Here is a 13,663-nt window from a genome sequence, read left to right on the forward strand (position 1 = left end):
CTGTCAACCATTTGTCTCTAGCATTTCTAGTTACTTCTCTCCAAACAGTAGGGAAGCAGTATTACTAATTGTTAAGAGTTTACCTGACCTGTATGGAGGCTAACACGAGGGAAACAGAGAGGAGGTCAAGATCACCCTGGTCAGTGAAAACACTGCACCTAGCATCCTAGTCTCCAAGTTCAGTGGTCTCTCCACTTTGCTGCTTTGTCTCTCCAAACACCAGAGGAGAACAAGTTTTGCTGTCTTCTAATCAGGGTAAGATAATATTCTGCACTAGTAATGGACGGGCTTCTCCTTTCACCCAGAATTCCTGGAGGCTTTTTCTTGATTGGTAGCCCAGAGATCAAATCTAGCCCACCAATAAAACAATGACCACAAATACTTGACCATTAATTTCACAAACCATAAATCCAAGACGGAAGGACATTCCCCACCTGCACACTGGACAAAAGAATCCATACTCTGAGTAAAGGAGAATCGAAGGGGCCTCAAGTAGAGGAGAGGGTGAGATAAGGGACCCAAACCTCCAAGGATCAAGGACCAGCCACTGACAGTGCCAAGGTGCCTCATGGGAGTCATTACCCAGCAAGCCACTCATAGATTGTGCAGCACCACAACTCTCCCTCCCCGGTCTGATTTATCTACGTATATGAGAGACACCCGGTGCACCTGGGCGGCTCAGTCGGTTGAGCATCCGACTTTTGATTTCAGCCCGGGTCATTATCTCACAGTTCATGAGTTCAAGCCCCATGTCAGGCTCTGTGCTGACAGTGTGAAACTTGCTTGGGATTCTCTGAACCCGCCTCCCAACCCCCCTACCCCCGCACTCTCTCTCTCTGCCCCCCCATTCGTGCTCTCTCTCTAAAAATAAACTTAAAAAAAAAAAGACATCCATATTCACTGGCCCAAGGTACTCTTAAAACTCTTAAAAACCAAGGTGAATAGGGTGCTGGGGTGGCTCAGTTGGTTAAGTATCTGACTTCAGCTCAGGTCATGATCTCATGATTCATGGGTTCGAGCCCCACATCAGGTTCTGTGCTGACAGCTCAGAGCCTGGAGCCTGTTTCAGATTCTGTGTCACCCTCTCTCTCTGCCTCTCCCCCCATTCACACAATGTCTCTGTCTCTCAAAATTAAATAAATGTTTAAAAAAAAAACCTTTTTTTGAAAACAACCTGTGAATAAAGGTAGTGCCAGAATACCTACAGTTCCCCGCATTATAGGGGTGGTGGTAACACAAAGGGGAACCTTCCACAGCAGTCCATAGATGAAACCAGCAGAAATCTCCCACAGAGGCTGGACAGGGACTAGGAATTTCACAACTATACCATATTCTTCAGGAGCAGACATGGACATGAGGATCTCCCTTGCAGAGTTCAAACCAGCTCACTGACCAAGGCTACCTACAATTCAGACTCTACCTTTCATATAGACAAAATGTTTTTCCTCTATCCTCGCTGAAGCTAAGGCTTAAAAGTTCCCCAACTTAGATGCATCAAGGCAATCGATGGATAGTGCAGTTTGTCAGATGCCAATTCAGCCCCCCAGAGGTCTCCCTGGAGGAAATGGGTGGCAGCACTATCTTTCCAGGCTCTAGGCAGAAAGGCCTCCTTTGGTCTGGGCTTAGTAGTTTCAAGCAAGAACCTATTTCCTTTGTTTCTGGGAGGAATGACTTTGTTTTCTCACCGCATCTACTTTATTATTTCACCCCCTCCAGGCACAAGTCACCATTACAGATAAGCCATTTTTCTCGGAGTAAAAGGAAATTAAACTGGGCTGCGTTAATAAATAGTTTTTCCCCACTTTCCCCCAACAGCTTTGCCGATGGTATTCAGGAACAAGGCATCTGTATCTTCCTATGGGGAAAACAATAAGCAAAAAGCAGGCTCTTCTGGAACCACAGGCTCCTTGTGCAGCTGCTGTGTAATCAAGAAGCTAGAGGTAGCAGGACCCGACCCTTCTGCCCAACACACCAGCCAAGAGCCTCTGGTGCACACATCCTAGTTACCTGCTCAGAAAGGGAAACACAATTGGTCAATAAATGCAAGAAAAAGATCCAGCCACTCTAAGTTTTGCCTTTCAAATTATCAAAGATTTTTAAAAACTTGCTATACTCAGTCTTGTAAGGCTACGATAAGAGACATTCATATATAATTTGGTGGAAGGTGGGGGAGGAAGAGATATTTTTGTGTAGTATTTGATTGAATAATGTATGTCCCTCCAAATTAACACTGTGGAAGAATATTTAATGTCACAGGGAATGCTCCTATGATACTAATGAAAAAGCAGATTACAAAATAATATCTCAAGTATAATTCTCTATTTGTTAAAAATATACAGATGAGTTATACACATTCAAACCACAGTTTGAACATAAAAGGCTGCAGGTACTTTTATACTTTTATTTGTGGTTTCTGTATTTGCCAGATTTCCTACTATGACAATGGTATGGCTTTTGATTTCAGATTAAAAAAAAAACAAAACCAGAACAGAACATGCTTGGCTTCCAGTAAACCCTAATCCCAGGAGAATATTCCCCTTACAGGGGCTTTCTCTTACATTTAAAAAAAAAAAAAAAAAAAAAAAGCTGTCCTGGCTGCAGTTAGAAATCATACATTCATTCATTTACTTGTTCACTAATTTGCCAAGTATTAATTTAGCTCCTTCTATGTGTCAGAGCGTCTCTTCAGTGCTGGCAATAATAGGCGGGGGGGGATGTAGCAAGCGAAGTCTTCTCTCACGGAGCTGACGTTTTAGTCAAGGGAGACAACCAACAAACAGGACAAATAGTTATCGAGTGTTTGATAGTGCTAAGCACACCTGACAAAAATCAAACAGGGTGATGGCAAGAAAGAGAACAAACAGGTAGGTTGGGAAAACTAACAGAATTTGGTAGTCAGGGAAGACTTTCCAAGGAGCGGAAACCTCAGGTAAGACTTAAAAGAAACAGCTGGCCTTACAATGACCAGAGGAAAAGCTCTTCTGAGTAGATGAAAAGGCTTGTGCAAAGGCCCTGAGGTAGCCATGAGCTGGCATAGGCATATTCTCGGGGGAAAGGCAACTGGTATGATAGGAACACCGAGATTCGAGAGGAGAACAGTAGGAAATGGCCTAAGGGTAGGGAGGGGGCAAGGTGTAGACCAGAGCAAGGAGCTGAGATTTTTTGACTAGATCGGAGTTCCATTTATAAAAAAATCACTGGCTTGCCGTGTGGGAAATATGGGTTGGGGAGGGGGTTGGAGCAGAAGCAGAGATACTGTATATCCAGGAGTCAGAAGAATGGCTGTGGCTGGGATGGTGCAGTGGCCATGATTCTGGGGTATATTTGAAAGGCTAAAGTGAATAGGAATCTGCAGACGGATTTGACAATTTAGCTTCTTATGACCACTGGGCAGTCAGACTCTTCTACTCAGGATGGGGCAAGTGCTAGGAAGGAGTCTGGTCTGGGAAGGAACAGAATATGGCCCCAATAGAAGCCAGCAAGGGAGATCCATGCAGGCTGTCAACCCAAAGGATAGGGCAAGGCCCCGGCCAGTTGGGAGTACGGCCTAGCCATACTAGGTCATGCTAAGGTCCACTGAGGACCATACAAGGCCACTAAGGTCATTCTGGAGTAGAGTCTGTCCCCAGGGCAGCACCAGGATGGAGACTCAGGAGAAGGAGCAAGGCTGGCATGAGGACCAGAAGGAGACAGGGCAGAGCAACAGAGCAAGAAGAGAAGCCTGATCCAAAGCATAGGCTTCAGCTTCTCAGTTCCCTCCCAGGTCAGGGCAGGATTGGCTCTAGAGTCGGGGTGAGGCTGAGCCCGTATTTAAGGGCAAAATTGTGCAGTTGTGGCAGAGGGGCTCAGGCAGGGGGACTGACAAGCCCATAGATCACAAGGGAGGTTTTGTTTTTTGGATAGGGATACCCCTTCCTTTAACCGAGAAACCTAGTCTATGTTCCGATTACCAAGTGGGTCATCCTGAAAATCCGATTTAGTTCTCTTTTGGCCACAGCACCTGCCCATTTTCACACTTCCTATGCTGAAGTGGAGATTTGGGAGTTAAAAAAGTCTCCAAATTGGACCTCTCTTCTAAAAGGAGACTTTTTAGAAGGCTCTTTCAAGTGGGGAAATGTTCATCTTATATGCCCTTTTAAGCTAGCCGCTATTAATTTTCAATTTTATACTGGAAATTTGCAACTCACAGAAATAAAGGAAAAAATGTAACCCTGATTTTATAGATCATTGTGCCCCATGCTTACTGTTTCATTAGCCACATTTAAAACGATGTGTATACTTATTTTGAGAGAGAGAGAGAGAGTAGGGGAAGGGCAGAGACAGAGGGAGAGAGAGAGAATCCCAAGCAGGTTCCGTACTCAGTGAGGAGCCCAACATGGGGCTCGATTTCACAACCGTTGAGATCATGACCTGAGCCAAAGTCAAGAGTTAGATGCTTAACCAACTGAACCACCCAGCACCCCCGAAAGCACATTTTTAAGAATGGCAGCAATCTGGGGGGACGATTATGAAACAACAGCCAGAGTGGGGAAGAAACGTAGACATAATCTCATCTTGTTTTATAAAAGAGGAAATAAGATCCAAGTGATGTCAGTGGCTAGCATGTACCAGATAAAAAGTAAATGTTTATCCAATGAATGAAGGAAAGAAGGAAGGAACGAACTCCGGCCCTCTCTCTCTTTATCCAATACCCTCCCCACCACCAGAGAACCCTCACTAAGGCCGTGTCCTGTGCTCACTCAGAAAGGGAAGTCTGGCACCCACGTAAGTCAGGCCACGGGGCTGCCACCGAACATGTCAGTGGGACTGACACAGCACCTGCCATGCAGCTTGGCAAAGGTCTAGCCAGTGCTTGGGTGACTCACCCCGGTTTGCCAGCGTGAAAGACCAAAAGCATGTAAAAAGGCGTGTCACCACCGTAACTAGAGCACATAGATCTCACATCTATTTTAGGAATCTGGGGTTTTGGCATAAACTGGGTTTTCAGAGTTTCAAAATCATGCCCTGCCTTTTCTTCTTTGTAGACTCATCTGGAAGATCTACAGCAGTTGTATCTGGACCTATTGGGTGGGGGGAGGAAATATGTGCCTACTTATGAATAAATGCATATTTATTTATAAATTAGACACATATATAGCTGTCTTCATATATTATGTCCCATATAAAAGTCACACAAATAGAAACTTTATAAGAAGGTGATAAAAGTGAAATACCAACAGAAGTCTGAATAGTTTCTTTCTCCGCCCCAGCGGGCCGTTGTACACAGCCACTGCCCATGCACCCCGCTCTGGAAGCCATGTCTCTAGGACCTCAATTCACCATTAGCCAAACCAAGCAAGAGGCTGCACCCCACTGTAGATGGCATTGGACATGCATCCTAATGGACACCCCAACATCCAGCCTGCGCCCACTGACCACAGCCTCCATTTCCTTTGCTTTTGTTTCACATTTATTACTGCTTGGTAAAATCCGGAAACTTCTGAAATTATAAAATCAACTTAGGCCATGTTACTCTTACTACTCACTGAACATATTATAATTTCCTTACACAGCTATCTTTCTCTCTTTAACTGTGGTAACATATACCCTTCCTGCAGACACTAAAAATGTTAATACAGTCAAAACTTTAAAAGTTATTATTTTTTTAATTTTTTAACGTTTATTTTTAAGAGAGACAGAGCATGAGGTGGGGGAGGGGAAGAGAGAGACAGAGACACAGAATCCAGGCTCCAAGCTGTCAGCAGAGAGCCCGACATGGGGCTCAAACTCACGAACCACGAGATCATGACCTGAGCTGAAGTCAGACACTTAACTGACTGAGCCATCCAGGCGCCCCTAAAAATTGTTTAAAAATAAAACAATCAGAGCCTCTTTTCTGAACCCTGCCCGTACTGCCCAGAATATTGCCACAGACCTACCATTACAGGTCTACCTACAGGAATGGATGCAGCCTAACACTTTTTTTTCTACAAAATTCTGAGTCTTAACAGAAGAGCAGGGAGGAGGGAGATTCTGTGAGATCCTGCCTCAACCTAAGCCTGGGTATCACAAAGAACATTTATTTAACACTGCCAACCCACTAACAACAACACTAGAAAACAGAACCCCATGCTGATTCTGGAATGCATCTAAAATTCAGACAATTACAGCCTCTGCTTCCTAATGACAATGGTTTAGTAATATTTTCACTTTTCCCCTCCTGCGGTTTCTTAGGGACATGATGGGAGTATTTACTTGTGTAAGTGCCAAGCCACATTTCTCTCCATCACACACCACACTCTGGCTGTCACAACTACTCACAGTTAAACTCTCCCCTGGCTCATATCCCAACCCTCAGGGGCCGTGACCAGATTACTTCATGGGACACTTGACTGACATATTTTTTTCCCACCCCAGCTGAGTCCTTTAAAGTAATTAATTATTACTACTTAAGTACAGCAGCAAAGTGCCCACTGGAGCAGGAGCTGGGATTTGGGAAATTCTGTACCGAGTGGCTTTCACTAATGAAACAAAGATCCTTAACACAGTAATGAGCAAATGAGTAATTAGAACTTGGCCCGAAGTGAGCCATTCCTTATTTAACAAATTCGACTTTAAAATCAGACTGTGATTCCCAGAAGGCAACAAGCTTCCTGCTCAAAGTCTGGGGTTTCCCCTGCAACCAGGTTCTACTAAGAATTCTGCTGGGTGTGACACACACTCTGACCATGCCTTTCCCGGTAGGGTGACACTCTCCAGTGTGCTGGAGATTTCTGAGCAGTTACTGGGGCCTGGCATACTGTGACTGAAAGCCAAAGGCTCGGACCCCCCAGCTGTACAGCCGCTCTTCTCACTGAATCACAGATTCCTTATACTTACAGAAGTCACCTCTTTTGATAATTCATTTGATAGAATTTAAAAAGAAATGCAGTCCTTTGGTTACTGATTCTGTTTTAGCAAAAAAAAAAAAAAAAAAAAGCCAGGCCATCTTAGATGTGTTCGATGCCATCTAAGATCCCTGGCCCAGGAATTTGATAACCAGGACCTTACCCAGCTAGCGACTTTGGGCAAACTATCTCCCCTCTCTGGGCTTTCTCATTTGTAGGATACCAAGGGGATGGGGGGAGTGCTAGATCAGGGATTGCCAAACTTCCTCTGAGGGCCCAGATAGTAAATTTGAGGCTTTGCAGGCCAAGAGGTAAAATCAAGGCTATTATGTAGGTATTTATATGATCATCTGAAATGTAACCATTTGCTCCTGGGCCAAGAAAAAAAAAATAAGCAGTAGGCCAGCCATAGGCCATAGTTTGCTGATATCTGTGATAGACCATCGTCTACCTCCAAAAGCTGTGAAAAACATTCCTGTCCCCAAGTTCCCATTCACACTGTAAAAGACATCAAGCCATATCTTAGAATTTGGCCTTGATATTAACCAAAAGAATCGAGTTTAGAGCTAGAAAGTATTTGAGTGGTATTCAAGGCCACTCTTATTACCTTATAGACCAGAAAAATGAGGCTCCAGAAAGTGGAGCATCTTGTCGATGGTCACCTACCTGCCTGGTGGAGGTGGCAAGACCAGAGTTCGTACTTCCCCATTTGTCTAAGGCATCAATGCAGAAACAGAGCAGCTACCTGAATCGGTGCTATATTTACACTGAGGAATACGGTATTGTGTAAAATAAAGTTTATGGGAATTAGCCAACTATAGACCTGAGATGATGCACACTGTTGGCATCTTGTGATGCAAAATATAAAATCCTTGCAAGATAAAACACACGTAAATCACATCAGAAACAAAGCATTTAGCTTCCTTACAGCAGGGTAAATGCTTAAAATTTCAAAGATCTCCTTCAAGTGAGCAAAACTCTTAGGAGTGCTTGAGTAGTCAGTAGATACCAGAAACTAAAGTTCCCGAGATGAAACAAACCCCAGAGAAAGGCACACAAAGGGAAGGTGAAAAGCTTTTAAGAGCTCACAAATGTGAATTTGCAGAGCTTGCTCAAGGCCTTTATCTCCTCCCCTGAGTGGTTCTTGGCATCTCTACCCCAGCGGAATGGCTGACACAAGCTGTGGTTCTTTCTTCCAGAGCTCAATAGACGTGATAACAGATTCTGAATTTTGACTTTGCTAATCCACTACCGCAGTTATAAATACACCCAGAAGCTGTCCTCTACTCTGGGAAGGCGACTAGCTCCTACAGAAGCAGGTGTGGCTGCCATATGCCTATCAGCAGTGGGAAACTGTAGGTGCCACTGAATGAAAAAGTTCAAGAGAGCCCAAAGTTGCATAGTGCTGGAATGATGCTTGAAATAGCCCTTTCAGGAGTACCTTGTTATTCAGGATATTAGTCCATGTGTCTGCATTTGTGCTAAATATGTTCCCAATTCATTTATGATATATCTTCTTGCACTGATGGTTTCGACATTAAGCAAACAAAGCAGGAATTTCAAAAACTATGCGCATGAGATGATTGCGATGGCATTAAAATGCATTGGGAAGGAAACTGCTAACACATTAACATTGATTGTCTCTAGGAAGTGGGACAATCTGGGAGGTGATTTTTATCTGTTTTAGAACTTTGTAAATTTTCTAGATCATAATCAGTTTTATAATAAAAAATAAAAACAAACCCGGAGGCAGCGACGAGTGCAATTAGAGCTGGTGCTAATTGATCTGCCGTCACCAAGTAGCAGCGACCACAGGGGGAAAGGTGGTTCCACAGAATTTATGAACAGCTCCTACTGTTTGCTGGAATACAGTATAAAAGAAATTTCAAAAAAGACCAGTGTGTCACTCCTAGTGCATATCCTGATATATGCTAAGCCAGGGGAAGAAATTACTTAACACAAGGGGGAAAATGGCAGGGAAGAAAGACACTGAAGCTATGAGAAGAGATTAAATCTGTCTGAGCCAGAGCCATGAAACCCCACAGAGGGAGAAAAGAAGGAGGAGAATTTTCATATCAGATCAGCAGGGAGGGGGCCAGACCCAGTGGAGAATGGAAGAAGGAATTCATAAGCAGCATACCCCTAGCAGCCTTGGGATGTGAGAGGCTTCACCGGTGATGTGACTGGTTCAACTGTGTAGTGTAAGAGTGGCTTTGCCCGGTATGATGTTGAAAGATTAGCACGTGGGGTGGAATGCATAAAAAAAATAAGACCCATCTGTATGTGCCTATAAGAGGTTCACCTCAGATCTGATGACACATTCACACTGAAAAGTGAAGGGATGAAAAAACATTTACCATGCAAATGAAAATGAAACAAAGCTGAGGTAGCAATACTTACTTAGATCAGACAAAATAGCCTTTAAAACAAAGACCGTATAAGAGACAAGGACATTACATAATGATAAAGGGATCAATCCAACAAGAGAATATAACAATTGTAAATACCTATGCACATAATACTGGAGCACCCAAATATATAAAACAAATATGAACAGACTTAAAGAGAGAAATTTATGATAACATAATAATAGTAAGGGACTTTTAATACTCCACTTACATCAATGGGTAGATTATCCAGGCAGAAAATCATTAAGTGTCTTTAAATGACACATTAGACCAAATGGACATAACATATATACAGAACATTCCATCCAAAAACAAAAGAAAACACATTCTTTCCATGTGCACATGGAGCATTCTCCAAAAGAGATCACATACATGTAGGCCACAAAACAAGTCTCAATAAATTTAAGAATACTGAAATAATACCACACATCTTTTCTGACCATAATGAAACTAGAAATCAATGAGAAGAAAGAAAACTGGAAAAAGCACAAACATGTGGAGGCTAAACAACATGACACTAAACCACCAGTAGGTCAACAAAGCAATCAAAGAAGAAATCACAAAGTGCTTGGAGATAAATGAAAATGAAAACACAACAGTCCAAATTTTGGAAATGCAGTGAAAGCAGTTTTAGGAGGGAAATATGCAGTAATACAGGCCTACCTCAAGAAACAAGAAAAATCTCAAACAATCTAACTTTACACCTAAAGGAACTAGAAAAAGAACAAACAAGCCCAAGGTGAGTAGCAGGAAGGATATAATAAAGATAGAGAATAAGCAAATGAAATAGAGACTAAAAAACAATAGAAAAGGTCAACGACACCAAGGGCTGGTTCTTTGAAAAGATACACAAAGTTGATAAATCTTTATCCAGACTTATCAAGGAAAAAAGAGAAAGGACCCAAATAAATAAAATTAGAAACAAAGGAGAAGTAACAACTGACACCACAGAAATATGAAGGATTATAAGAGAATACTGCAAAAAATTTATATGCCAACAAATTGGACAACCTAAAAGATATGGATAAATTCCTAGAAACATACAGACTTCCAAAACTGAATCAGAAAGGAACAGAAGATCTGAACAGACTGATTACTAATAATGGTATTTAATTGGTAATCAAAAAACTACCAAAAAATAGAAGTCCAGGACCAGATGGATTCAGAGGTGAATTCTATAAAACACTGAAGGAAGAGTTTATACCTATTCTCCTGAAATTATTCAAAAAATAGAAGATAAAGGGAAGCTTCCAGATATACTCTGTAAGGCCAGTATTAACCTGATACAAAAACCAAACAAAGATAACACACACAAAAAAAATTATAGGCTGATATCCCTGATGAACACAGATATAAAAGTCTTCAATGTCATATTAGCAAACCACATTTAACAACACTTAAAAGGGTCATTCACCATGATCAAATGGGATTTATTCTGGGGATGCAAGGACGGTTTCAATGACTCCAAATCAATCAATATGATATCCTACATTAAGAAAATGAAGGATCGGGGCGCCTGGGTGGCTCAGTCGGTTAAGCGGCCGACTTCGGCTCAGGTCATGATCTCGCGGTCCGTGAGTTCGAGCCCCGCGTCGGGCTCTGTGCTGACAGCTCAGAGCCTGGAGCCTGTTTCAGATTCTGTGTCTCCCTCTCTCTGACCCTCCCCCGTTCGTGCTCTGTCTCTCTCTGTCTCAAAAATAAATAAATGTTAAAAAAAAATTAAATAAATAAATAAATAAATAAATAAAATAAAATAAATTAAAAAAAAAAAGAAAATGAAGGATCAAAATCATATGATCATCTCAATAGATGCCAGAAAAAGCATTTGACAAAATTCAACATCCATTCATGATAAAAAATACTTTTGACAAAGTGGGTTTAGAGGGAATATACCTCAACATAATAAAGGCTATAAATTACAAACCCACAACTAACATCATACTCAATGGGGAAAACTGAGAACTATTCCTCTAAGATCACCAACAAGACAAGGATGTTCACTCTTGCCACTTTTATTCAACAAAGTACTGGAAGTCCTAGCCACAGCAATCAGACAAGAAATAAAATGCATCTATATCGGGAGGCCTGGGTGGCTCAGTCGGTTAAGCGTCCGACTTCAGCTCAGGTCACGATTTCGTGGTCCGTGAGTTCGAGCCCCGCGTCGGGCTCTGGGTTGATGGCTCAGAGCCTGGAGCCTGCTTCCGATTCTGTGTCTCCCTCTCTCTCTGCCCCTCCCCCGTTCATGCTCTGTCTCTCTCTGTCTCAAAAATAAATAAACGTTTAAAAAAAATGCATCTATATTGGTAAAGAAGAAGTTATACTGTTACTATTTGCAGATGACATGCTACGAACAGAAAAGCATAAAGACTCCACCAAAAACTACTAAAAGTAATAAATGAATTCAGTAAAGTTGCAGAATACAAAATTAATATGAAGAAACTAGGTATTAATCAGTACTAACTGGGTACTAATAGCAAAGTAGAAGAGAAATTAAGAAAACGATCATAGTTACAACTACACCAAAAAGGAAAAACATACGTAAAAATCAATTTAACCAAAGAGGTGATAAATCTATACCCTAAAAACTATAAAACACTAATGAAAGAAACTGAAGATGACACAAGAAAATGGAAAGATATTCCATGCTCATGACTTAGAAGAATTAAAATTGTTCAAATGTCCCCTTCTACCGAAAGCAATCTACAGATTCAATGCAATCCTTATCAGAATACCAACAGCATTTTTTATAGAACTAGAACAAATAATACTAAATAATAATAAGTATTTCTGAAGCAACCTTGAGAAAAAAGAACAAAGCTGGGGTTATCACAATCCCGGGTTTTAAGATGTACTACAAAGTTGCTGTAATCAAAACAGCATGGTACTGGCATAAAAATAGTCACATAGTTCAATAGAATAGAATAGAGACCCCAGAAATAAACTCATGATTATGGTCAACTAATCTATGGCAAAGGAGACAAGAATATACAATTAGAAAAAGAGTCTCTTCAACAAATGGTATTGGGAAAAGTGGTCAGCTACATGTTAAGGAATGAAAATGGACCACATTCTTTTACCATACACAAAAATAAACTCAAAATGGATTAAAGACCTAAATGTGAGACCTGAAACCATAAAAATCCTTGAAGAGAGCACAGGCAGTAATTTCCCTGACATCAGCAATAACAACATTTTTCTAGACATGTCTTCCAAGGCAAGCAAAAGCAAAATAAACACACACAAGCAGGGACACACACAGACAAAAGTAAAAATAAACTATTGGAACTACATCAAAATAAAAAGCTTCTGCACAGTGAAGGAAGCAATCAACAAAAGGAGAAGGCAATCTACTGAAGGGTAGAAGATATTTACAAATGATATATCTGATGAAAGGTTGGTATCTAAAATGTATAAAAAACTTACACAACTCAACACCCTCCCCCAAAAAACAATCCAATTAAAAAATGGACAGAGGACCTGAATAGACATTTTTCCAAAGAAAACATCCAGATAGCCAACAGGTACATGAAAAGAACTCAACATCACTAATCATCAAGAAAATGCAAATCAAAACCACAATGAGATATCACTTTACACCTGTCAGAGTGGCTAAATTCAAAAAAACAAGAAATAACAAACATTGGTGAGGATGTAAAGAAAAAGGAACTCTTGTAAACTGTTGGTGGGAATGTAAATTGGTGCAGCCACTATGGAAAACAGTATGGAAGTTCCTCAAAAAAATTAAAAGTAGGGGCGCCTGGGTGGCGCAGTCGGTTAAGCGTCCCACTTCAGCCAGGTCACGATCTCGCGGTCCGTGAGTTCGAGCCCCGCGTCAGGCTCTGGGCTGATGGCTTGGAGCCTGGAGCCTGTTTCCGATTCTGTGTCTCCCTCTCTCTCTGCCCCTCCCCCGTTCATGCTCTGTCTCTCTCTGTCCCAAAAATAAAAAAAAAAACATTGAAAAAAAAAATAAAATAAATAAAAAAAATAAAAATTAAAAGTAGATATATTATATGATTCAGTAACTCCACTACTGGGTATTTACCAAGGAGAAACAAAAATGCTAATTTGAGAAAATGCATGCACCCCTATGTTTATTTTTTTAACTATTTATTTTTGACAGAGAGAGAGAGAGAGAAAGAGAGAGAGCACACACAAATGGGGGAGGGGCAGAAAGAGACGGAGACAGAGGACCCAAAGCAGGCTCTGTGCTGACAGCAGAGAGCCCGACGCAGGGCTTGAACCCATGAACCATGAGATCATGACCTGAGCTGAAGTCAGACACTTAACCAACTGAGCCACCCAGGTGCCCCTATATCCCTATGTTTATTGCAGCATTATTTTTAATATCCAATAATAATAAAAATATTATTTTTAATATGGAAACGAGCT

The 13,663-nt window shown here is 41.4% G+C and overlaps 1 protein-coding gene and 1 long non-coding RNA gene across 5 annotated transcripts in view; one reads left to right on the forward strand and one right to left on the reverse strand.

Annotated features, from left to right (window-relative positions):
• The window catches only part of LOC125935624 (uncharacterized), a 47,581-nt gene extending 45,528 nt beyond the window's left edge, over positions 1–2,053 (forward strand). Inside the window, exon 3 of the long non-coding RNA XR_007461727.1 lies at positions 1,816–2,053. This is a non-coding gene — a long non-coding RNA (uncharacterized LOC125935624). The remainder of the gene's footprint in view (positions 1–1,815) is intronic.
• The window catches only part of FRMD3 (FERM domain containing 3), a 320,391-nt gene that overhangs the window by 45,010 nt on the left and 261,718 nt on the right, over positions 1–13,663 (reverse strand). The gene's annotated exons all lie outside the window — the stretch shown is intronic.

Source organism: Panthera uncia, chromosome D4 (assembly GCF_023721935.1).
Source record: "Panthera uncia isolate 11264 chromosome D4, Puncia_PCG_1.0, whole genome shotgun sequence".
In the NCBI taxonomy this organism is placed as follows: Eukaryota; Metazoa; Chordata; class Mammalia; order Carnivora; family Felidae; genus Panthera; species Panthera uncia.